Below are 27,518 nucleotides of genomic sequence, written 5' to 3'. Positions count from 1 at the left end.
TAATTATATGAATAATTTTATACAATTATACAAATTTGTTGGGAGTTTTTTGGGTTCCGTAAGGTAAAATGGGTCCCTATTACTGAGGTAACGTTTTCTTTGAATCAGTTTGTTACCAGATATCATGCTAGATATTGAAATTTCAACAAATGATGTAGATATTTTCCGTCAAAAATTGTAAAAAAAAAGATAAATTCTTGATGTGTTAATGTTAATTTCAGGTCAACGAAACCTGCGTGAGGGAGCCAGATTCGCATTTGGCTGTTTTTTTATCATATTTCATTTCGCTATTTTACGTAAATGTTTACGGCAAACCCCTGAAATGATGTGGACTCTAAATATTAATTCCGGCGACCGTAATTGAAATTATAATGTTTAAAAATGTTTTATTGTCTGCACTGAAAACTTTATTCTGAAGCGAGTTTTTGGAAATGGAAATTAATAAAACTTCTACGTTCAGTTGTAACTAGTTTACGAGTTGACTGTTAATAGTTAATCCTTTTCTGCATTAACTAGGAACTAAATCGTTCATTTTATAGGAAGTTTAACTGTTATAGGTAGGTGATGTGCTCATTGATCATCAAAGCCAACAAGTGTCAATTACTTTTCATTCAATTATTTAATTAGATCCCAATACCAAAATATATGTTTTTTTTTTACTTATTTTTACTGGTTACTACGCAAAAAAACTCTAACAACATTTAAATTAGTTGCACTACATATTTTACTATTACTTCACTATTGTGCGTAAATTGCTTACTACAAGTGATATTGCGTCAAGTTATTCGCAAAGATAGATAACGATCTAATTAATAGAAATCACGTGACAAATATTTTCACCGTGATTTTATCAGTGCTAAATAGTATTAAATGACGTTTATAGTGGGTCCACACAATATAAGTATATTTAAGAGGATTTTGCACCAGAAGGTTAACACAAAACGTATGAGCGGCGCTGTCTACCCGTACGTTCATTCACGTTATAGTTAGATAGAAATTGAAATTATCAGACACTTGAAATTGAAATTAGCATCTGTTGATTAAGCTTTTGTTTTTTACATTAATTATTAAAAATATTATTTATTATCATTAATATTGAAAAAAAATGTTATTACAAATTAATTAAAACATTCATTTTGTTGCTTCTTTGATTTCCTTTGCGAGTCTGACTGACACTCGAGCATTTTTGTGTATTTCAACATAATTGAAACATCCATAAACGAAAATACTTCTAATACTTACGAAAGCAGCACTAAATACAACTTCGCTAGTAATAACCAAACAATTTGTTTCAAAGTATGACAACTATTCAACAGTATAAATAAGCATGTAAGATGATACCAACGCAACAGTTTGCACGCTAAGTCCTTGTAATCTCACTAGTTTCAAACAAGTAAACCTAAGGGGGTAGCGCAACGGTTGACATAACAAACAAACGACCAGCGAAAATAGGATAGATAACCCACGTGTAAAATATATATACTACATAACATATATAACATAAATGACGGTCAGTAAACATGAAACTTAGTAACTACGTAAGCTTTTGAATAATTTTAGCCGCTAAGGACCAGTTCGGACGAAAGGACCAAGAACCGCAAACGTTAACCCTTGCGATGCTGTACCGTTTTGAAAGACGACAATTTTACGCTCTTTACTCTAAGGTATGTGGATTTATGCAGTATAGTTTGTTTTATATTACAAAATATCAAAATTTGATTATTTCGTAACTGGTAGTTTCGAAATCACTTAATTACTCATGTTCCTATTTTACTAGAGGTAGCCCCGATATTATAGGTACTTCACAGTGTTGTCTTAGCATACGTTACGTGAAAAATAGCCCAAAACATTTTATTAGGATACAAACAAAAAAGTTTTTCGATTCGAGCCTTAGATATGTAAAAATGAAAGTAAAATGGATATTAGTCAAGCTAAATTTAGTTCACCAGTACAACAATATGAAAACTAAAATCAATATAAAAATGATTAATGGATGAAACTAATCGGAACTCTTAATCTATAAAAAGAAAACGATTAACTTTTAAAACAACAACAGAACTCTATAATTTCTAGGCAGCTTTAAAAGTGTTATTTTCATTCGTTCACACTCAATAACAATAAATCATTCACCCCATCACCAGCGGTTGTTTATATTGCACCCACGTGAGAACGACTGAACGACTCAATCATTCACTACGAAAAAAGGACTGTTTATTTTTCTTGATTGGGGCTGGTTTAAAATTAGAATTCATTTCTTTGTATTGAATTTTTTTTTATAAATTACATTCAATCGAAAATACGTCTGTTTATTTTAGTTCGAAATCTATTCTTTGTTTGAATAAGTTATTTTTTTATATGAGCGATATTTCGCGGTTAGGACAAAAATGCATGGAGACGATTTGATGTTACTTTTTTATAACAAATGTTATGTTTAACTAAAAACTTGATGGGATTGTGCACTTCATTTTATACTTTAGACTTAAAAAAAAACATTGGAATATTTAAGGGCCCTTTATAAGATACATCGTAAACGTCGTTAAATTTTTCATAAAGTGGTCAGCCTCGTATGAGTTTATGAATTCCACAAAGTTAGTTAATTATACCGCCACAACAATAAATACTAATATAAACTTTTAGTGTTAACCCCACTCTGTGGAATTCATATGATAAAGTTTAAATAGAACGACCATGAAATTAAGTGATATGATAAATAATGAACAAAAATGGTGCGATTAACTCTTTATTATTATAGGATTTATTTTCGATGAGTTTTATTTAATTTGGAAAAATATTACATTACTTCAACGAATATGTAGAAAAATAATAAACATTACTCACACAAGTTTTTTTTTTCAGTTTATAAAGTCGTTGTGTTTATTCAAACTACGTGTTTACCATAAATAATTAATTTGTCTCGGTTGACTAAAATAAATGGATCAATATTTTTTTGACATGGTTTATCTTATAAATAAAAAATGCTTACTTCGATGTTTCTTCACTAAAGTATTGTGAAACTTGTAAGTTTACGTTGTGTACGCACTTGAGTAATTTTCATAGTATTTTAAATTAGTAATTTTAAAGCAGATATTGTTATTTTATTGGCTGTGTATACTTACATTTTGCTTATAAAGTCTTTAATCAGCACATATAAAAAAGAGTATTTTTTCTACGAAACTAAACCATAAAACTTTTCCTCGAAATGGTCATAAAAATCTTTTACAAAAAATACTTGTTTATTCACATTTCTTCGGTCGGAGACCTAGGCTAGGCAATTCACTTAGTCTATTTAAGAGCTAAATCGAGCCTCATAAAATATATATGAATCTTCACTATTAAGATTTTAGGCAAATGAAACATGTATGTGCAAATTTATGATAGTATTTTTTTTTCTTTTTAATCAAAGTAAAATTGTAATACTGGCCGTCTAGACTAGAATAAATTTGTTAGTGAAATAGAAACTCGAGTGCGATGTCTAAAGAATAGCATGTACTTACGTGAATAATTAATATGGAAATTTTGTTTTTTTGATTATCCTACTACTATTATAAAGGCGAAAGTTTGTAAGTATGGATGTATGGATGTTTGTTACTCTGTCACGTAAAAACTACTGAATGGATTTGAATGAAACTCTACCACAATATAGCTTATGCATCAGAATAACACATAGGCTACAATTTTTGAGGTTTCTAATGTGAGGTCGTAAAAAAACTCATTTTTTGCGCTTACATTGCAAACGCTGACTGAATCCTACAAGATAGATAGAAGGCAGATAGATAGATAGAAGACAGGTATTAATTAGAACTTATATCTTCTAACCACGCGGACGAAGTCGCGGGCAACAGCTAGTTTTCTAATAAATGTTCATTAATTTTAATTAAAACACGATTAAAAAATGTTTCACTTTTCACCTTTTACGAAAATAATAATAATGTTTCTATTAATTAAGTAAGATTAGCTTAACATGTTAATTTACATAACAGCACCACGTTTCACTCTTTATAAATGAATTTGTGTGAATAGTTTAAAATTGAAATTAATTAACTTGAATTCAGTTCGTGCTGGCGTTGACTTATCTTTTAATTAAAGATGTATCAAAATGATGTATGGAGCCAAAGCTGGTATTTAAAGTACCTAACTTACAAGCTCCTAACTCAGACTAACATTAACTTACCTATTTAATAGGAAGGTACTTTATTCCTTTAACTATTTCAATTTATTAAATTTGAATACCCTAGCCAGTTACAGGTGCTAACCTTAAGACTTTAAGTGGACTTTTTTGAACGATTATTTCGAGGCAAAATTTATCCAAATCAGTCTAGCAGTTCTTGAGTTATAACAATGAATAAAAATTCATAATTTATTTATATGGATAACTTTATGATCAGATCCTAGTCTAGGCTATGACGATAAAAATATAGTAATCACTGTTACTATAAAACTTATTGCTTGGAAAATTTGCTTTAGATTTTCATCTTATCCAAATATCTATCTAGCCTCTAAAGCCATTTACTAGACAGTGATCTCAAACAATTTTTTCAGCAGCATGGAGGACTTGTGCCTACATTATTTTAATAACAAAAATAGGGAATTATGTGCTCTGAACAAAACAAAAATTGGAAATTAAAAACAAATTATGGCAAGGAACAAATATAATATTTAATCTCGGCTAGACACGACACTTTACCGACTAAGACTCTCAGAGTTTCAATTTGTCCATTATATCATCTGCGTGAACTTTCTGAGTATTAAATGAAAAAAATGCATTCATGATAAACTTGATCTACAGGTGTCACCTTATAACCTACCATATATCACCTTGGCAAAAGCAGCTTAACCGTTACGATCCATCTTTACTAAACACCAAGAAAATTAAACATTTGCACCACCAATACTTCAGTATTTCAGACACGGTTTCCTACTGTAAATATTTATGGAGTGCACTAACTATTGATTTCTCAATCCTTTAAAATGTCAGGAAATACTGCTGACCTATATATTATGTCAGAAAATATATAGGGTTACGTAAACTATCTGAGATCGTGATATGAGGTATGTTTGTACGTGATCTTCCTTAAATATTGGGAATATCAATTTATTTGCCAGATAGACCAGCTTTTATTTTAGCCTCTATGGATTTTGGTATCAGAAATTAGTATTCTAAGAAAGCTACCCAATATGCGAATGCAGAACTATCGTACATATGTAATATTCGCGGTACAGACGTCTTCTCAAATAGGGCAGGTTTGAGCATTGAACATCACGCTAGCTCACTGAAAATTGACGGCTGTCAGATTTCAATATTCGGTACCCATGTTTCCCAATGATGTTTCCAAAATTTAGCAAAAAAAATTAAACCTTCATTTTCTGCAACGGTCTTAACCTAATAATCGCTTCCTCTCCCAACAAATGGGTGACTAGGAAGATTCCCATACCTACAGATAGGGACTAGTCTTCCTGTCATTCAACTATTTTTTTCTCCATCTCAATAACTTTTCGCCTGGGCAATCTTGGCTTATATGTCTAAATAATTCAATTCCTAAGCAATGGTTTAAGCCGCGTCCAAACGGACACAGTTTAGATCTTAGATCCTCACTACTAAACATGTGTACAGTAGACCACGTGAAATTATTACCAATCATGGACGAAGTTCGACCTTCTTGCTTTGCTATACAGACGCTTTTAGAACTAATAGATGGTTACTGCGACTGACTGTACCTAAGCTATACGTAAGCTAGGATTAAAACGTAGTCCTGTTATTTATTTGGTGTGTCGTTTTCTGAGCTACATAAATTCCGAATCTTGTGCTACGTATGCGAGATCAAAAATTTTGTTTGTCATTCGGGCATGCAACATGGTTGTTCATTTAAATTTCTACCAATGTCAGGCTTAAATTACGTAGTAAAAATTACAGTTCGAAGCAAAAAAAAAAAGGTTTTGCAAGTATACAACCTTTAGAATATTTTGACTATCCACAAATATAACTTAGTTAAAACCGTGCAACACAAAACATTCGTGGAATACGACTTTGGGTATCCCGTTTCGGACCATGTTCAATGGCAAACCCCACACTGAAAATGTTTGAATAGGTGAAACGGATTTAGATATTGCCAAATACCTACCTTGTTCCGCAATCCTGGATTTTAAAGAAATGTATTTGGATGGACCGACGACCTAGTGAAAACCGTAGGGTCTCGTTGGATGCAGGTGACAATGAACCGGTCGCGCTGGAGAAGTTGTGGAGAGGCCTATGTCCAGCAGTGGACTGCTATAGACTGAGATGATGATGATGATGAAAATGTATTTGGAACTACGGGCTATTTTGGATTTTTTTTTTGATAAAGAACAATATCATCATCATGATCTCATACATTCTACTGAGCAGACCAGGTATCGAGGCTAAAAAAAGAAAAAAAACGATCGTTTCTCCAAAAAAGGAAAACAATATATTGAAAAATAATTTTAAATACAAAAATGTTTTTTAATTATTTCCGTCAGTTAGCAACGTCACTTACCAATCCAATGTTAATTGAAACGATTTCTCGTCTCGTTACAAGAGACTCCAGTTCAGCAGCATTTCAATATTAAAAATTCGTAGTGAATCTTCCTCGAAATACCCTCATTGTATTGTAACAAACAACACTGGAGCAAATACCGCATACCTCCTGACAATAGACAGAATACTTACGCACAACGCGAACGGTTTCCATGAAAATTCAGTAATTGGAAACCACTTTTTGTAGGATGAGAGGTTGCCAACATACCTTTGTCAGAATTTTATTGTGTATTCCAAGATTATGAGGGAACACAAATGAAATGAAAGATAATTATCAATCACAATACGTTTGCGAGATATATATTCGTTTACGATAACTTAGTTAGGAAGGTTTGATTCAATTGCTCCCAATTATATTAGCCATGACGGAAATATTTTTTCTTTATGACGATATTTAGTCAAGTATTCCTCAATAGCTGTTGTTGAATTTATTATTTCGGCTTTCAATATGCATATGATTGTGAATACACTATTGTAGGTACTAACCTTCTTTGATTCATTTTTTTATAATTCATCGTAAAGCACGTGTAATGGATTGGTTTCTTCCCATTCAATATTGAGGAAATGAAATGTGGTAACAATATTTTTAATGTAAGTACTTATGTGTTAATTCCAACAAATCCTCCCTACACGAAATAAATTTCATGTAACAAGAACGGCTTTATATTTCCGCATAATAATATTGATAAAACGATGAGAATAATGAAAAGCTCGTGAGTAAGCTATATCGATCGATCGATCACAGGTTAAGCTGTACATGTGTGATGTCAGTCCGTGGATGGGTGACCACCTGTACCAAATGAATGTTTTAACGTGTACCTTTATTCAGTATAGTTTGCTGAGCTTTGAAGATGTTGTTGAATTTTGAAAAATGCGTTCCTCTTGGTGTCTCGCAGCCTTAATATCCGGATTTGGAGCAAACACAAACAGAATCCTATTTAACATCAGTTAAATAACTTCATTATACCATTGTCAATCAAATCATTTATATTTGAACGATTCGTTATCAATAGCGTTGGTCATTTGTTACAAATAATGATTTTACGTCGAAAGTTTGAGTTATAAGCGCTTTGGATTAGAACAAATCATTTATTTTAGGATCATTAATTTAAAGGATAAACAATACGATTAGATGAAAATCCTGTGTCACTTTCTTAATATATCGTAAACTCAACTCATAGTCAAACCAGTCCCATAGAATATAATTTTTTTTTTATTAAATAACAGGCTTGGTAGTAGTATTTTTGAACTGTCTAACAGGCACTTTAAAATAATGAAAAACTGTGAATGTTCATTGAAAAAAAATCAGTGATATTCTCATATAAAGGACCATACAGAAACTCTAGAAGTTACTTTGTAACTGCAATTAAGTATGATTGATGATAGACAGACGCATCTAATAAAATTAGTCACATTTGTTAGCCTATAATTAATGGCATTATACCATGTCATCAGATCCACTTACAAAAATGTTGTACATATCACCGTTGAGGGTTTACTTGAACCATGGTGGACATAGGTGTGGGTTGCATGTTTAGCATCTTATAAGTTATATTAATATGTAACTGTTGTATGTCCCGAATAAATAAATAAAAGTAATATTTTTATGATTGTGTACGATTGCGTGGCAGCCTAGAAAACACTCGTAAAATGTTAGTGGCAGGTATTGGCGGTAGGTATTTATTTAATATACGGTATACAAAAAGCAATTAAAAACACAACATAATGTAAGAATTGATGTGCAAGGATGACGCTTATTTTATTAGAATTCTCTGCCGACAGACTCTCGATAAGAGAACTGAACTAAATCATAAATAATTACAAACCCCAACTAAATTTGAGTAAAAGTTTTCATCATGATAAAATCTATTCTAGAAGTTTATAAAATATCCAAGTCTACCAATTTAAATATGAAAGCTTAACAAAAACCCAAACTAAAGTCATCCAATTAAATAAGAAAGCTAAAGTAAGTTTTGCAAGCATTCAAATGTACTAAACTCCGAATACGCCGATGCATATGAAACTCAATTTCGAACATATACTTACAAGTTTTAGCTTGGATTGAGGTAAAATCAGTAATCTATTAAAAGTTTTAGAGAAGATCTTAGCTGATCGAGAAGTCGCTAATCTTGTTTTTTTTAATCTTATAAGCACTTAACTATTAAAATAATCAGATAAAGTTAAGTTCTGAACGCCACGATAGTTTTGAATATATGGTTGTTCTTTCAAATTGTTCGGAACACGATGTTGCGAAGAATATGCTAAGTCGAAAACTTGAAGGAACCAAAGTCAAAGATCGAAATTTTCGTGCTTGTCTTATCTGAGATTAAGGCAATTTGGTGGGGGTTTCTTAGAGAATTGATATCGTTGATAATAATAATATGTGGAAGAGGTCGACTAAAGATCAAAGAGAATAACAAACAGAGAGTAATATATAGTGAGATGAAAAAGTTTGCAACAACAATTTCAATAATACAACTGAATAAAAGGGTAGGGACCAATCCCCTGATTTATTTTTAAATTTGTTGTCTCTCATATGAAAATTATTTTGCACATGCTATAAAGCACTTTAATATATCGTCAGAGAATATAATTTATCATTCCCAAAACGGTAACCGCTTGAAATCTCATAAATGGGAGCCTAACCGCAAAAGCATCAGTCTAATGATGCCCCACTCAAATTGCAATGTTGGATGGTGGCAACAAGAACTAAGGGAATTGATTGTATCTTCAATCATCCTCAATTTCCCATTAAGTAATTTGAATTAACTTTGCTGTGGTAAACGGATATCGTCCCGAAGAAGGACTTAAATTGAGAAAGATTGAATACATCTTTAATCAATTTTGAAACATACGTCATAAACTCAATAGAAAGCTTCAGACAAATCGATTATAATTACGATGCAATGTTATTCCATTAAGATAAAGCTTTTTTGCTTTCCAAGATTTGACGAAATATTCTACTGTAATTATTTAATCTGAAGTCAGCGAGGGACCATTTATTGGAAACCTGGAATGCTCAATGAGAATAGCATACGGGATCTGAACCCGTGAGTCGTGAGTCGATAAATTCCTATGCGTGGGACCTAATGACAGGGGACTAAAAGGGATGTCCACGGTATTTTAAGGGTTATTGGGAACTTGTAAGGTTGAAACTATTTTCGGGACAAAGGTCTTACGAAGTACGAGGGGTGCTTAAATTAATTTGATTGAAATAAACAACATTATACTCTACAAAAACTGAAATGTTATTTTATCAACCGAAACCTTTTGAAGTGTATGTTGCAAAAATACAGAATCATTAGATTTATTCCTTTGTAGTAGAGTAAAGTACAGTCGTTCATTTCGTGTCTTTAATCATTTGTTTCATACAACAAGATCGCTCATGTCGAGAGTAACTATAAATGAGCAGTCAACAGGTACCTACGAAATAAGGACAATAATGGACGATAATAAAGTACTAGTAAAACAAGTACTAAATAACAAAGACTCGCTTACATCGTTATTCGTGAAGTTATGAATTATACAGAAACACAAGTTTGTTTAACTATGGAACCTGGCAATAGTCCGAATAAGCATTAGGACAAAGAAAACTGCGGTAAAGTTTAAATGGCCTCACATAAGTTACAGGAAGATGTATGTTTTCATAGTCCAGTTGCTGATAAATAAAACTTGAAATGACTTCCACATTATGTCTCAGATAGTGTCAATTACGACCTCAACAAACCTTTAGAATCCAGATTAATAGAAAGTTTTAGAATAACGAAAGAAGGTAAATATGAATATGAGTTTCAATTAAATATAATATTAGATGGTACAAAATATCTTATTGAATGTTATAGGCAAACACAGACACCGTTCACAAAGACTATTTGAATTAACATTGGTATACAGTTCATTAGTCAGGACCCAAAAAATAATAAGATGACAGAATGTTTTCTTAATTAGTTAGTCAAAAATAAACCGCACTTTTTTCTCCTTTGATCTTCTTTCGGGATCATTATAACTAAACCAAAGAAAGTTTTCTGACTTATTTCATATTTTTGCTCGGTTCCCAATGTTTCCATTTCGAGTTCAGCCGGCTTACGACTAGACGGCGCCAAAGGCTATTTCTAATACATATAGAGATTACTCCGTTATTAGAATTGCAATGCCTAAAACTGTATGAATAATTTCTTGAGTAATTTGATGATTGAATACTTTGTAAATATTTCTTAATTCTTAGTACATTTAGTAATTCTAGCGTTCACGTCTATCTTCCAACCTTACGAATAAAATAGATTAAAATACGAAAGTAATATATTTATTCACAAAAGGCGAGTTTGGACTGAACAATAAATTTAAATAAATTATCGAAATCATTTGCAACAAACCAATGAAGTAGTAGAACAGATAAGCAGAAATTGGAACCGAAAATAAAGAAATCTTTTGGATTGAATCTTATTCAAGGAAACCCATTCATTGGAAGTAATATCGTTGATAAATTGGGTTCTCATTTAGCCAAGAAAACTAATAAATTATGAATAGATAGTAATAGTTTCTGATTCACGAGCATATAACAAGAATCAGTAATGAGTTCTTAATATATTTTTGAACCGCAAAATTCTTGGTAATAAATGTTGGAGCTAGTTTATTTTGGAGTAGGTATGTAGATCGTGAATAAATATTTGATTTGAACTTTCATCAAAAACAAACTGAAAATGTATTGGCATATAGTTCCCGTGATCTACGTAGATCGTATTTAAGGATATATAATGGACTTTAGTAAATATTTCACATCAAAACAATACCATGTTAAAGTTATATGAGACGGATTCAAGTCAAATCACGAATTTTAAGGCAAAAACGAATAGTTTTATATAATCTTATGTTTTTTGAAAGAATAAATTAAGCTGTTAATCTGAAACCAGATTAATTGGAGAAATCTGGTCTTGTTAACGCCGCCTTTTTCCAATTAAAGATTATCTTACTCCGACACCCCTGCCCTTGAAAGCTTGGAACCAACGATCGACTTTTTGAAAGTAAACTCCTCCCTTTAGTTATCGCCGGGATAATTACTGTCCTAAATTGTTCGAGCAAAAAAAGACAATGGCTAATATTCTTGGTGGAGCTTCGTAAAATATTTCCGGAATAATCTATAGCCAGTTCTAGTACTTTTTGTGGGGACAAAAGAGAGTAAATGGTTTTAGTTCTTCGACGAAAACAACGACACAAATATACTCTTAACGACGTCAAATAGACTTCTTTTTACATGGGAATTTTGGGCCAAATCTTATGAGATTAATTCCCCATATTAGTATTACTTAGCCCCTCAAAATCCCTTTCCTTAACATTGACAGATTAACCGGGTAGCCAATCAGGAAACTGCCGTAAGCCTAATGAGAACCCCAATTAGAAATAGAAATAGTATTTGGCTACCTTTATAAATAGAAAGAAGGTTGGCTTCAAAAAATCTCTCTAGCAGAAACGAGTAAACAATCAGGACTTTTTTCGGTTTATTTAAACCCAGATAAAAAACAACGGTGGAAAATAAGGTTTTAGAATTTACATAATCCCATACTTTGATCCTCTTGTTAAAAAAGCAATATCAAGGGGTTCCTTCGAGATTTTTTTATCGTTCACGGTTTTGTACCTGTGGAAAATGTTCCGTTTCCACTAAGAGGTAGCGAGTGTTAATTTAAAGTTAGTCTTCGTTTTTAAATGGATGTCGACGATTTTGCGGCTGGCCTAAAGCAGTTATGTCTAACTTTTCACATTCCGTCATAGTTCAGTCAAGTTATTATACTTTAAATGAAAGATAATCTCGATCGTTAAGCAGTTTGCTCTTCGTTCCTTGATCATTGCCTTTGGTTTTTACATTAGAAGGCCGTAAGATTTCCATTTATAAAATTATACATTTGTGACCTACTTAAATGAAATCAGTAATGGATTTGATTCTTGTACATACAACGAAGAAGTCCATTAACTATGAGGAAATATCTGTATGTTTTATAACACGTGCAAGTAGATTTTTGTACTCATAACTCGAGGTTTATGAAACCGATATGTTAATTTATTTACTGCGTTAATGTTGTGAGGGAGATATTGGTTTAAACGTTGATTTTTTACTTCATTTAAAACAAGTTGTTGCTCCGTTCGCTAAAAAACGACAAGTATATTGTTTTAATCCAGGTTATAAACAATCTGTGTACCAAGTTTTAAACTAGAACGTTTGGGACACGCATATGCGGCGGAAAGACGTAAAATGTGTGACGTAAATCGAATGCAGAACATCGAAAACCACCCTAAGTGGATGAGACCTGACAGAATAAGAAGCGTAGATCAATTTTGTTCCATTTTTCGCATAGACACCAAACAGGTAGGTATACAACTAGGTGTACTTGCGGTCGATGTTTACATACTGATAATTATTGAACAATCTCTTGAATATCAAAAACATAGTTATGGGAAGCTATTAAGAATCGACAAATTCTGTTTACTTACGATTACATTATGTGAATATTTCTTATAATTCAATAGTAATGTAACCGCATTGATAGCGCGCTTGGATTCACCAGCTTTTGAATAAAGGTAAACGATGCAAAATTTCGAGAAGAGATTGAAATTAACCCATTATTTCCCTATAAATTCTTTGTATATCTTGCCCTATTGCCCTACATGATGTTATAACTATAACCCGTTTACCACAGACCCATCTTATTTAAGAACACACACGTTGATACATTGACCCAAATAAATAACGTTATTATTTGATACGGATTCAGGCGGCACTTAAATTATATGAATACAGTTGCGTGATTGATTTCGTAAGGTTTTTTTTTGTTTGGAGTTATTATCGAAATAAATTATTTATGAGATCTCATTGATTGTTTTTTCCTTCTCGTCTGTAGTTCTTGTCATTAACATTTTGACAGTATATGAACTAAATGTCATATGCGTTTGCTGTTTTTATAGCTTGTAGTTTTATTTTTTTCTGTGTACCTGTAATTCTCGTCTTGTCCTTTTCGTGTGTCCTTTTCGTGTGTCATTTTCGTGTGTCCTTTTCATTGTCAATTTCGAGTCTTTTTAATTTAGTCAGTAAGTAGTTGGTATAGCATCATTTCCAATAACTTGTAATTTTTTTTTTACTGAAATGGAAGCGAGTCGCCTATACGTGAAGTGTATCGCGCGGTCTTGCTTCAACAGCCCCGGTTTAAGAGATCATAGCATAGCATAGCACTACTTACACACATTAAAGACTATAACCTTATACTATTAAACGCTATAGGTAGTGAACCGTTCCTTTTCACGTTTAATACTTTTCCAATGAAGTTTCCTATATCTGAAACACAGTTCAGTGAGTCGGTGCTTAAGAATATAACCTCTGTTGATTTTACTGCTAAAAGTCAACATTTAATTGATCGTAAATGATAGAGACCTCCTGAGCACAGTCATAAAACGATTGCGTATATGAAATTTGATGTTTAGAAATAAAAACAAAGGAATTCTCGTTTGGAGGACGTGTCTGGCAATCGTCGACATGGAAATAGGTTAAAAGCTTTGGAATTCTAATCGTTTGTTTTATTTATCGTTTTAGCTAATCCTTGGGGGGCCTACCACCAGAGATTAGAGTAATATTACTGCAACTATTAAAAGGGTCACAGTTTAGAACACGGCACAACGCACAACTTTAGTATAATATTCCTTTTCTTCGTATCAAAAGACGACTCGCGACCCTATGATTAAGGACTATGGTTGGGTCCAAAACTAGTCGGGCAATCCCGATAAATACGCGTGAGTAAACTTGCATCTGTAATAATCAAAAGAATTAATTTCATACGTCTATTTCGTCTCATTTTTTCGAGAGTAATCAGCACTATTTATTTGACGTTGTTTTTAATCATTACAATAAACACATATCTTGTGTTGGGTTCTATACGTTTTAACTTTAACTACGTTATATACGTTATGTAACTTTCTTATTGTTACTTCGTACAAGACGACGCATGTGTATTTTTCAATGTTGTTAATTCTTAAACTGTATAATCAATAATGTACCTATATCTGTTTGTTGTTCCAAATGAAATATATAAATACAAGTTTATGATGTTGCCTCACAATAAAATGATATAAAGAGATGGAAATCGGTATTTACTTCAAAGACAACCACCGGCGAAGGTCACGTGCAACGCAAACGACTGTAAGCGATTGTAAGAGTATAGAGTTAAATCTGAGCAAAGTCTGCGCTTAGGCTAAAGGCTAAGGCTTGAAATACGTTGTTTGAGCATGCTTTTGTTTTTATTGTAATCCTAAAATGACCATCTTGATTTCCTCATCATGTCTGAAACCTCTTCACACTCGCTTGGTGATAACATTATAAGATAATCATGCGATACTGCATCATCATCAATACTTAGTACACTAAAATAATTCAATGCAAAATAATAACATCATTTTGAATTGTTAATTTTTTTCACAACAGAAATTTCGTAGACATTATTTATTTGACAAAAATAACGTTTTTCGGCTAAGCTAGCAATCATAGAGTGTTCATACATGAAATATCGAATGTATATCGATTACAGAGAAACTAGTTTGTTATTCAACCTCAATCGATACCTTGGATCTTTTGACGTTTTCATCAGGAATACTGCAAGTGACGTGTTTCGTTTCCGTCAATCACTTTGTCAATACCGCAGTCAATACTTTGCAGCGAATGTAAGCGGTATTGTACTAATACCGGTTTTTGAGATAATAACATGAATCAAATATAAGGATATCGCGTTATTTAATATACAAATACGAGGAAACCAAAAAAAATACATAAAAAATAAAAGGGAAAAGTACAGCATTGATTATTCAGTCAACTTTAATATTTTTCACGTATTAAAAAACAAATTTGATATTTTTTTTACACAATAATGAACAAATTAAGTACTAGTGAACTAAATCTACTAATTACTAATAATAAAATAAATTCTTTTAAAACATTTTTGAACGTTTCTTCGTTAGTTGTCTCAATTACGACTTTTCTCGTTAAAAAAGTAAGACTTACCAAACTTTTAGTGTCCTTGTTTTAATAGTTAAACTTAGTTGTAATAAAGTCTGGAAGTCAGCTTACCTGTAAAAGAAAAAAACTTTGTGAATATAGTTCTACAAGATATTGGTTCTTTGGAGTACAAAATTGCCTAAAATTTTGCAAAATACAGTTGAAACTTTAAATTAGAAGGATTTTTTGAATTTACTGATTCGAATGCGAGACTGCCGAATATACTTGGACATTTTTCTAAAGAACTAAAAAATGAAAAGAAAAATAGAATTTTTCCACTCTCTCTCTCTCTATTGGTAAGAAATAAATCTTTGCTAATCTTTAATAGCATCCTAATATACTTCATCAAATAATTAATTAAAATGACTTTTATTTCTACTTAAAACAACATTATCACTATAAATGGAAATCTATACTAGGTAGGTACCTACCTACTTAAGAATAAAAATAAAGCTTCAAATAGAAGTAACAGGTGGCTCAGTTGATGTTGTACAGAAAACAGCACAATAACTCCTCGTCAATAAAATTTACAACAACAAGAAATACTTATACCAGTAGCAAGATATCTAAATTTCTCAGAATCAATTTGTGTCACAAAATCAAGCAGAAATTATTTAATAAAAGCAGCACATTACTAAAGGCCCCTCGGCGTTACCTAATAAAGGTACAGTCCTAATTTAATTACATTTTTATCAGAACGTGGCCCAACCGTCATTAATTAATAACAGATATAGATTTAAAATATCTAGCTCATTTGAGCGACCTACATTTCTTTTGGGAATAAATAATGATCGAATTCATTTCAGACTTTGATATATAAGTGTCCTATGATATGTTTCATTTTAATTACTCTACTGAGATAGATTTACAATTTTAATACGGTTTACTCACGCGTATTTATCGGAATTGAGCGACTAGTGTCCAGGACGCCGCCGCGTCGGCGTCGGTTCAAAATTAAAAAGACTCTGGTTAGGTCCGAAACTATTCGGGCGATTCCTGAAACCTATATCGTATACCTATAGAACATAACCTAGGATAGTAATGGTATGTCATTTTATTAGCGACATATTTCACCTAGAATTTGTGCAGAATTGGTTTTCGCGAGGAAAAGTGACTTTGGCCAGTATATTTTTATGTGTTTTGAACAAATTTTCTCTAAATTATCATACCTTTCTTACATTTATGACCCGTTTGACACATTTTTTTTCCTTCGGTATTGTTTTAAGGCCATCAATTTGCGTTTTAATGATAGATATGGTATATTATGGCTTCGGTATTGTTTTTAGAACACGATATTATTGGTAGATGTAGTATCTTTCATTTATTTTCCTATAAGCTGCCAGATTGAGCGAAATCTGATTTAAAGAGGTTGTAATATTTTATTTTCCAGCCCACAATCCCAGAGCTCGAAACATTTCGTAGTCATTAATTTAGATACAACCAGTTTTGCTAATTGGCACCGCATTACCCTAGCACTGTTTGTTTATGAATTATATTTCGGGACATCGCTAGTAAGTTAGTTAATGTTTCGAAAATACTCCAAAGAAGTTCATTTAAAATGTGAATATGTTATTCCCATTGAGAAATACGTAATAGAAACAGACCACGAGGATGCACTCATGCGCTAAAGATACACGTATGATGAGCCTTAGTATAAGGGTTCGTTTTCAACCTTTTTAGTCAGGAACTCTTAACAATAAGCCCTCACGGGTTATCAACAATCACTTTTTGAGCACCGTAGCAGTTATCTCCGATTTCAACGTTACCTTAAGAAGTTTCGGTAAGCATCACGATCTCAACGTCAGAAAAGTCTGTTTTCAAAATCAAAGCCTATGTGACACACATTGCTTTTTTTTGTCCAGTGGAAATCCTCATTTACATCCTTGTGTGGGTGTGCCGGACTCTTACCGGCTAAAACCACTGGAATGCTTCCCCGTTTCTTTTAGTCGGGGGCCAAGCGGGAACGCTATCGCAAAACTACCGCGAAAATATGACATACACTGCTATATTAACCTGAAACATTTTTTATTTCAGTCCACAATTCCACGTTATATTTATTTTGATTGATAACATGTGCTAATGGAAAAGCATTGAACGCCACATTTCAACAGGTTTCGATATTTGTTAATTACTAGAACGACCGCAGTTCACGTTGCGATATTCGGTCCAGTTTCGGCCTAATTATTTCGTTGACAAGCAAATGAGTAGCAATGCCATCGGTGACAATAGATGCGGATGAATGGTTTTCGCTAATTAATCTACAGGAAAAACAGATGTTTTGATTAAAATAGACATTATGTTCAATTTCAATTCGTTCTCTTGAACATTGTGTGTTATAGTTTGACTCGTCTGTCTGCGTTCCGAGTTTTATTCTGACCGTCTGTCGGTTTGTGGCATCATAGCTCTCGAACGGATTGCACGATTTCGATTTAGTTTGTTTTGTATTAAATTTGAATTATGTGCGAGTGTTCTTAGACATGTTCTAAGAAATGTCGGGGGCTTTCAAAATGTGAATTTACTCTTATACAACCCACTACAGCTATTCAATCTGCGGACTCCTATTATTGGAAATGTGGAAGTGTGATATCGCGCTTTATGGCGAAGAGTGGCGTTTCCCTTCTACAGCGGTAATAATATAGCGCTCTGTTAGCGACCACGGTTACTGTAACTCGATCTAAATGACAAGCAATAAACGTATTAATTTACGTTTGTTTGCATTTCCGTTATGTAATTTCATGACTTTGTCCTTGCCTTTTCCCTTAGGTATGTATGAACTGGCTAAAATGATTCCACGGGAAATTAAAATCGGAATAAAAATTAACAAATCGTTCAGTGGGTCTTGTGTGAAAGAGTACCCCATACTTAAAAAATTTGCGTTAATAATATAAGTAGGATTTGCGTCAGCCATTGAAATTAGAATGATAATGATGGAAGATATTATGTGTTGATATGTGGGAGAAACCCAGTATAGCGAAAAAATTGAGGTCTGCCTGATACCACGTCGGAAGCCTAAGTTTTAATACCTCTGACGATCAAGCATACGAAATTAAGAAGACTTTTAAGAGGAATTTGATCTGGAAACTATGATGATTTTAAAACAAGCTAATAAACGCAAAACTATTAATTGTACTGAACAGAAATGGACCCATACAAATTGGAAAATAAAGAGCCATTTTTAATGTCATATGAGAAGACTTTCATATAAAGTTATAAAACACATTTTAAAGCGTAATATTTCCTCGGGATTATCCGCGAAGGCTTATCGTGCGTCGAACGATGAATTGTATTACCCCAATAACTTATTTATTAAAGTATCAATAAAAATGATGTAGTGTACACCAAATATTTATATGAAGATTTATTCTAAGATGGTTATGGGTCACAAGTTATACGATAGCGTTGCTTGCGTTGTTATATAATATGAGATTGAAATATGTCACCTACGGCGTCACCTATAGGAGTTCAGCAGAGCTTATGGCTCCATCAAAAATGGTTGAACCTCATGAGCTAGTCGATGGACGAAGACTGCGACCCATTAGTTTGTTTCAATATTTCTTCTCAGAGTAGACGTATAGGAAATGTTGAGTCCAGTGATTTTAATAAACTTGTAAAGTTAATAAATTATATCAGATGTAGCCTTGGAGGTCCCGTTTTTCGCCTTCGAAACCAAAACCTTACTTATAATACATAGATAGCGACTAGGTATGACTTCACCGAATTAATGAATTAGTTTCAATATTTGTCAATACCTACAACAGAAAAAAATGTGTTCAATCATACGCTGTTAGTTTGAATCGCTGCTGACCCAAGTAATTAATTTGGTTTCAAAATATTTACCTAACAACAATTTAAAGCTCGGCTTTGGGAATCAAAAAATATACCCGTCGTTTGATCCACCGATTGATTCTTTATAAACACCTTCAATGTTTATTCAGTCTTTTTTTTAATCCTTCTATGTATTTTTTAACGACCTTTGATGGTCAGATTGACACGAATATAAAATAAAACTACATGCATTTTTATGCCAATTACGTATCATGCAAAAGCGATGCAACAGCAATTTATCGCAAACAATAAAAGGTGTCATTTTTTAATTTGCATGGCGATTAACAACTATATTGCACATCCAGTCAACATTTAGCGATTGTTTAATACGTAATACCGGTAAACGCTATAGAATAGTTAGGCTACCTCTCCATATGTTAACGGCTTAATCAAAGGAATATTAATACATAATAACAGATTAACACAAGGTACTGATTGGTTCTTAGCGATGACTGTTCATCAGCGAGACATTTGAGGTAATTTCACTGTTAATTAGTCTTAAGACAGGGTTTGGGTTAATCATTAGGCATTCAATGAGGATTTCAATTAGATGCTTGAATAGGCGCATTTGTTTTTATGAGATTGCGATTAGAATTAGTCAGGTACCATGCAACTTTCCGTATTTGAATCTTGACAAAACAAACTAAATGAATGAATAGAAGTAATGGTCTAGTAGTCGAGTCAACGGACTTCCAAGTCAAAGGTACGGTAACGTAGGTTTGGAATCCGGGCAAGCAACGTCTTTTCAAATTAATGTAAGTATTTCATAGTTATTATTGTGTGCAGTAAAACCAGAAACGTTGTTTTAATGGTGTTCAATGCCACCTTAGTGGATTCTGGAACGCCTTAACCCCTTTGACACTAGGATGAGCCAAATCATACATAAATAAAAAAGATTTAATGACATTCCCACATGTTTATTTGTCTATATTTACATTCCTCTCTGAGTCCCTGTCATTGTGATGTGTAATGACACGTTAGGGATTCCAACCTGCGATTTTTTTTCTTTCTTTAAAAACAACTCCTGCAATAAGGAATTTAATTCTTGTGTCAACTTGTGGGGGTTTACAAACATACAAATCTTTGTAAAAACGGTCCACAAAGATTCTAAATACCTGAAATCATTTACTTAACAAATAATTTTATACTTAAATTGTTTCTCAGCTATAAAAACCAAACTTTCAAATACTAGAATTCCAAATTACAAAAAATGTGTGCCTACTATAAATCAGAGTTTATCAAAGTTCTAAGCTTGGTTTTCAGATAGAACCTTATCAACTTAAGCTTAACGTAATCTAAATATCGCTAACGTTCAGCTAAACTTAACATATATCGCGAACAAGCAACCTTGTGTTATAGACACTTCATTATCTCATCAAATACTTAGATTTACTGGTACTTTGTAGTGCCAATATGTTTTTTTCAGACGAGTAAGTCTTGTTAGTTTTAAATATTAGCTTGATAGTCCGAAAAGGATTTTGTTTTCTTTGCATATATAATTAAAAATCTAAATATAAACTTTTTAGAAAGTGGGTTTGTTCACAATTCATTTATATTTTATTCCTTCTCATTTAATATTCAACATAACCATTTGCTAAATACATTTAATTTCATTTACAAATTAATAAGGAGGTTTTAATCTCTTAGGACCACAACCCTTTCACCTTAGCTACCTATTTCAAATTTTACTTAATAAATATGAAATTAATTAATTTTATGAACTAACCGAAGATAGCTGTGATAATTATCATTACAGAGATTATATTTCTGTTCTCCAAATTAATTCATTAGAGTTACTCGTGCGAACCATTTCTTAGTTAAGTAATTAATTATTTAAATGAAAACATTCTTGGTTTTGGTAAATGCTAACTACAATATCCTTCAGTACTCTCTATATTTCTCCAGTTATGTTTCATTACTGAAGTTTCACATCTATATGTATCTATAAATATCGTTGGCCTGATACGCTCATTATTTTTAGACTGCAAGGAATACTCATTTCTAGGGTTTCTTACCCAAAGAGTAAAACGAAACCCTATTGAGGCACCGCTTTTTGTCCGTCGTAACTTAGACGTGATGGTTGAATTCTCAGTGTCGTAACTTAGACTCGCACTTGATCGGTTTTTACTCTAAACTATTTGGTGTTTTACAGGTCCAGAAACATCTTCCTCTCAGGGATTGCCATATCGGATCTATGAAAACCACCTAAGCCAAGTAAGAGCAACAGGAAGGTAGTAAGTAGTGGCTAAAAAAAAGTTTTATAAGGTCTCAGATTTTTTTTCATGAAACAGCTTTCTCGTAATTATTATTTAAAAAAAATCTAATTATCAATCTCTTTTTTACCTTATCTTTGGTGTAGAATTCGGTCACAACATAGTAATCCAACAATGGTTAAGTTGGTGGATAAAACTTGTTTTTAATTTTATACTAAAAAATCATTCATTCATTCTCATTGCATGCCCAAAAGTGGCTCAAATATACCAACTCTGAAATCAACAAACACAGGTTCCAAAAAAGAGGAAAATATCCCATTTCTCCATATGTAAACCTGCAGCAAATGTCAAAAAGAATTCCATTCATTGCCGTTTCCATACATTCAATATATCATTATTAGATCTGTATTTTATGTCTGCAGGCAACGCTGTCAGCAATGCAGTCGAAAATTGTGAAGTGAATTATTGAATTATGGAATGGAAACTGATATATCGTCAGGAGTGGTGAAGACAGTTAGAGTAGAGGAAGGGATCTTGGGATCACACCGTTTTAAACAGTGTTTAGAGATATAGGACGATGTGTAAAATGTAACATGTGTGCTACTAGAGAAATGGCAAGGCATTTGGATGCGCGCTACTTTTTCACTGAACCGCCGTACAACGTCTCCCAAATTCGATCTGAGCTTGGCAATTCATCTCGCGGTCACCGCGATGCGAGCTAAACTTACCATGTACAGATGAAAACAAATATAGTGTTGACCACTATCAAGAGTGCTTCAAAGAAGATAATAACCGTAAGTGTTGAGAAAAGATATGAAAACCACAATTTATCCTTCTCGTGCAAGTAAAGATTGAGTTTCAAATATAGTATTAGCTTATAGACCACAAAGTAAAGCTAACCAAAGTCCCACTGTGCCAAAACATCTCAATCCATCATTTAACTTTTACCTGTCACCAGATGATGGAACGGATAAGGGATAGATCACTCCTACTATCGCATTTAGATATGCATAAAGAAAAACAAATTTGAAAAGAAACCAAATTAAGGTCTTCTAGATTGAAATAGATTTAAGAAATAAACAACATTATCGCATCAAATAAAAGATATGGAGTTGAATGCTCTTGAATGTTAAACATGAATGATATGATACCACGGGATGAAGTCGTTCAGACCTCGTATACGTAATTTTTTTATAAGGCTCAAGAGAAAGGAATTTAATTGGGTTTCACACTCATTCAAGTCACATGCTCAAAGACTCAAGACACAAATTCGAAAATCAATCTGTTCTGTTGCTAATATACACTCAATATAAATATTTAGGTTACGCACCTGAAATGCCTAAACTTTTCATAACGAACATACAAAAAATACGACTTTAAAAACTTCACTAATTAAACACTCAGAAGTACAAAGTCGAACTCGAAATTCTTGAAGTCAATTGGCTTAACTTTTTCCGACGCTACGTTATAATTTGATCCCTCGCCGTGTCTGTGACAAAATTTATATGAAATACAAAGACCAAAAGTAAATTAAACTTGGACCAAATATTTTCTCACAAAGAAAAATCCTCCTTTGACGGCAATAAGTTTAATGTCGTTTCATGTTTGTGAGTTTTTTCTTTATTATCCAATCCTTTTATATTATTTTGTAAGTCTTCCGTTGTCAATAAGATTTGGAAGGTTTCAATTACTTTTGTTCAATCATGATTCCGATTTTAACTTTTGAAAATTAAATCCTGTTATGTCCTTAACAAAAAAGGAGGATTCGAATTCCTAAAAGATGCCGTTTTCGGAACATTTAGTTCTTGTTCGAGTTCACCAAGATTTAAGAAAGGCACGGAAGACGGCTTACAGGGTGCAAGGTGCAATATGATTTGTTGGTTCAAGGACATAATTACTGTCTTATCAGGGATCTGGGTGCCGTAATAATCAGTCTGAAAGCACAGGTGTGTGTTTAGTGAAATAAATTTGTCTTTTGCGCAGAACCCCGAATTTGAGACTACCACAATAATTTAATGACTTTAACACTAGTAAAATGCTGCATTTATTTCATACGGTACAATAACATAAAGGTCAGCATAAACTTTTACAAAGAGTAAATACATAAAAGCAACATACTGGGAAGTAAACAATTACTGAGTAAGTAGCTTCTTACAAAATATAAAGTACAAAAAGAACATTTAGGCAAACATACTGGTAAGTGGGAGGTTAAAGCCAATAATAAAATATCTAAATTTATAGCACTTGGAGAAAACATTCATAATTTGAATGCCTAAAAAACTATGAGCGTAGGAAGCTGGCTCCGGTTTTTATGATTGTTGGTCGAATGCCAAGACTTAAATCTTACTATGTAGACCCACGATTTAGCGCTTTGTAAGCCTCGAGATGTAATAGTAGTATCATGTTTTACATACGCGAAAAGGTTAAAGAACTGAGTCACAATGAATTTTTTATTTTGTTCTTAGCTTCCGTGTTTTTGAGAGTTCTATGCCCTAAGGGTAAAACAGAGTCTTCTTCCTAAGCCTCTTATGTCCGTCCGCCTGTCACCAGGCTGCATCTAATGAACTAAGAAGAGTAAGAGTAACAGCAGTAAAAGATGTTTTTTGCAAACTTGTTTAGAATTCTCTGCCTATATTTGGAACCCTCAATATTGACTCCGGCTTGCAGTTGAACGGTTTTATGATTTTACAATTGATTTGTATTTGAGGTCAACACAAAACAACAAGGAAGTTAAGAATGATATCGAATTGGATAACCCAATTCTATTTTTGTTACAGGATCATAAAACATTTGGCAAGCTTATTTATATTTCAGCCTACTTGTGCGTTTGGTCGTCCAACGGTCAAAACAAATGTCAGATTCATCTACATTATTTTAACCACATGACAATGACTGCATGGATAGCCGAGTTGTTGAGGTCATCACGCCAACCCCATTGGCGCGACGTGTCGCGGGTTCGATCCGCACGTGCAACAAGCGTTTGTGTAATCCACAAATGCTTGTTCTGACTCTGGGTGTTTTTGTGTATGTGAAGGCGACACACGAATCAAATTTCTTAGTGCAGGAGTCAGTTACTGATGCTGTATATTGCATTCATCTAGTCATATAGTACGACACAATTTCGACCATTCAGACCGACGACTGATCAACGAACCACTGCTCATGATTCAATACGAATTCATTAACCAAACCCATTGGTTCATGAGACGTGAACAGCAGAAGTAACAACCAACAAAGTTCTTGATAAGCATTAAACTCCAACCATATAGTATATAACATCTACCTATACGTTCTACTAATACATTGGGAAACGTTTCAACTAAGTTCCCCCATGTTTTTAGGCTGTATACAACCTTGAACGAAGTTTACCTTACTACCTATATGGGGAAACTATTTTATTGCTTGTCGTACTCCCCTTTACTATGAGGTCATAAATCAGGATTGTAGACGCTGAGGAAGAGAGATGCCCCTATGCGTTGTGTAGTGTTGTCTCGCTTTCACGATGGCAGCTAAACTTCAAAGTTCATAGTACAGGTACTAGTCGACAGTTATAAACACATCCTGCAATATTGATATTGAGGCGAAAAGGTTTTGGTTGCTTTTAGCTTTAGGACCAATAATAAGATTTTATATTATGCCTTTTTCTTAGAAAAGTTGACAGTTGACTTGTGATTTTCAGGCTACTGAATTAATTGGTTCGGTACTTACATACACTGTATTGTACGTTGCCCGTCAAATAAAGTTAATTTTTTCCCAAAAAAATAACAGATATTTGACACCACGTCCCCAAGATGAAGAAAAATATATTTGCGTGCTAAAGTGCCATTTTGTCCAGTTTTTGCTTCCCAATAGTGTAAGTATTATTCGAAAGTCAAATACCTTTTTACCAACATACGGAATAAATAGTTACATAACAAGGATTACGCGAATTAGGCCAGTCAACTTAAAGAGGGACAGATAACTGCGCATGTTTACTCGTTACGAGTAGGTAAACACATGTAATTAGTCATTTCAACAGCCTTATCAGTTCAGCGTCATCTTATCTACCCTAATTCAAGCATGTTGTAATGTTTACGTTGTTCTACTACTATAGAAACAAGAACAAGATGTACGCTTGATCAGCAAACGTATGGCACAAACATTTGTGAGTCTCACAAATGTTTGGGCCAAGTTTTTTTATGTACCTCTCTCAAATGATTGCAAGAATTTCCTGAGGATGCGACAAAGAACGGAGCAAAAAGGAAGATCCATAGTTTTTTTTTTGGCTTCGCTGTCTTTAGTCTATGTCTGTCCGTTATCAGAAAGTATATGCAGATGTCTTGATAGTCAATCAACGCAAACTAATTTTCTCAGATGATTCCTTTTGTCCTCGTTACAATAGTTGCCTCTTGCTGTCGCAAATCCGACTCGCACTTGCCCCAGTTTTTTAAAGAAAACAAATGAAGTTTGTAGTCATAGTCCTTGCAATAAAATGTAGGAAGTGCTATAAAGATTGATAGCCTCCTTTTAACAGTACAACAGTGATATCTTTATTTGAGTACACGGCCCCGTATAAAACATTGAACGCCTCTCGAAAATAGGTTCGCCTGTGTATAACCGACCTAGTGGGCCCGTGTTATAAAATTACTCAATCTCGCGCTTGTAAACATTGCTTTATGAGGGTAAACAAAATAATGAAGTAAGTGGAGTAGGTGAAATTGTTTGGAATGTTTTTTACGAGATAAACATCTGCCAGTAGACCCGTGTAAAGTTTTGGGTTCATTTACGGTGTTACACAATCTTGATTACGCCAGAACTTTTTTTGATTATGATCAGGTTTTCAACGAGAGTGGGCTGTATTATACCTTAATCTAATCAAGAGGAAACTCAGGTGATTTACTCTGAAGTCTGATGTAAAACAAAAATGGAAAGATTACGTCATTTGTTTTTTTGTAACGAATTTGTTTTTTTAAGTTGACTCCCGCGTTGTATATTAAATCCTTTTTTCACCGAGGCTATACATTAAGACACCTAGACTCATTCGTGGATCATAGAAATGCTTCGAAATCGAATATCCGTAATACCTTGTTTCAAATCACGCTCAAGTTTATGCAATTTTGAACCTAAGTATTAGTCTAGGAGCTCTATTGGAAATAGAATTATACCTGTCACAATACTAGTCCTGCCAGGTTTGCCAAGACTTGGCAGTCGAAAAAAGATAAGGAAGATCTTGCAAGCAAGCAAGAAAACTTGGCAAACAAACGTCATTCTCTTGAAATTGGAAACCGTTTTAAAATCATGTTCTTTTCTACTGTTTATGTATCGGCAACTGATAATCTATGATATAAAAACGTCTTTATGGAAATTCCCAATAATGTTATAGAAGTTTGAAAAGATGATTCCGTATGTCTTCGTTTTTCAGTTTCACTTATCTGCTGATCTCATTTTGATATTTTTTCCTTTATATATGTTTTCTGTCATTTCTTACTAATTTAATATTTTTTTATATCGTACTGGCCTTTCGGTTCTGAAAGGATTTGTATCCAGGAGCTGGTTTGATCGAAAGTTTGGCTAAGTACCAAATCGACTTAAATCCTGTACTTTTTAAATTATTTTAAGACATCGCTGACAAACAGTCAAAGAAATCATAGCGACGAGATTTGGATTTCAAATATTGGAATCCGTAAACACCAGCTCAATCAAAAGCTGTAACCTTTCATTTTGAGAAGAGGCCTGTACGCAGCAACATGACATTTTCTACGTACAATAATAATTTATCCAGTTTGAGAGCAATTGTGCTAAGACTTCAGCGACCTTGTGATGCTCACAAACAAATCGAAATTATTTAATCCCTTTACGAAAAATTGGTAATTTCTTAACAATTTTTACATCTGTCTAATACTATGAAGTGTCAGCAAAA

General features: G+C 33.2%; 1 protein-coding gene across 5 annotated transcripts in view; it reads right to left on the bottom strand.

Annotated features, from left to right (window-relative positions):
- Nucleotides 1-27,518, bottom strand: part of LOC113496652 (angiotensin-converting enzyme-like) — a 207,224-nt gene that overhangs the window by 109,200 nt on the left and 70,506 nt on the right. For 3 of the 5 annotated variants that reach the window (XM_026875930.1, XM_026875933.1, XM_026875935.1), the window contains exon 1: nucleotides 15,588-15,659. The exons of the other annotated variants lie outside the window; for them this stretch is intronic. The gene's annotated coding sequence lies outside the window, so the exon portion shown is untranslated. Of the gene's footprint in view, nucleotides 1-15,587; nucleotides 15,660-27,518 lie in introns of those variants that run through there. 5 annotated transcript variants of the gene reach the window in all.

This window comes from Trichoplusia ni, chromosome 8 (assembly GCF_003590095.1).
Source record: "Trichoplusia ni isolate ovarian cell line Hi5 chromosome 8, tn1, whole genome shotgun sequence".
In the NCBI taxonomy this organism is placed as follows: Eukaryota; Metazoa; Arthropoda; class Insecta; order Lepidoptera; family Noctuidae; genus Trichoplusia; species Trichoplusia ni.
The sequence above is the reverse complement of the archived record's forward strand: the minus strand, read 5'-3'. Positions and strand labels throughout refer to the sequence as shown.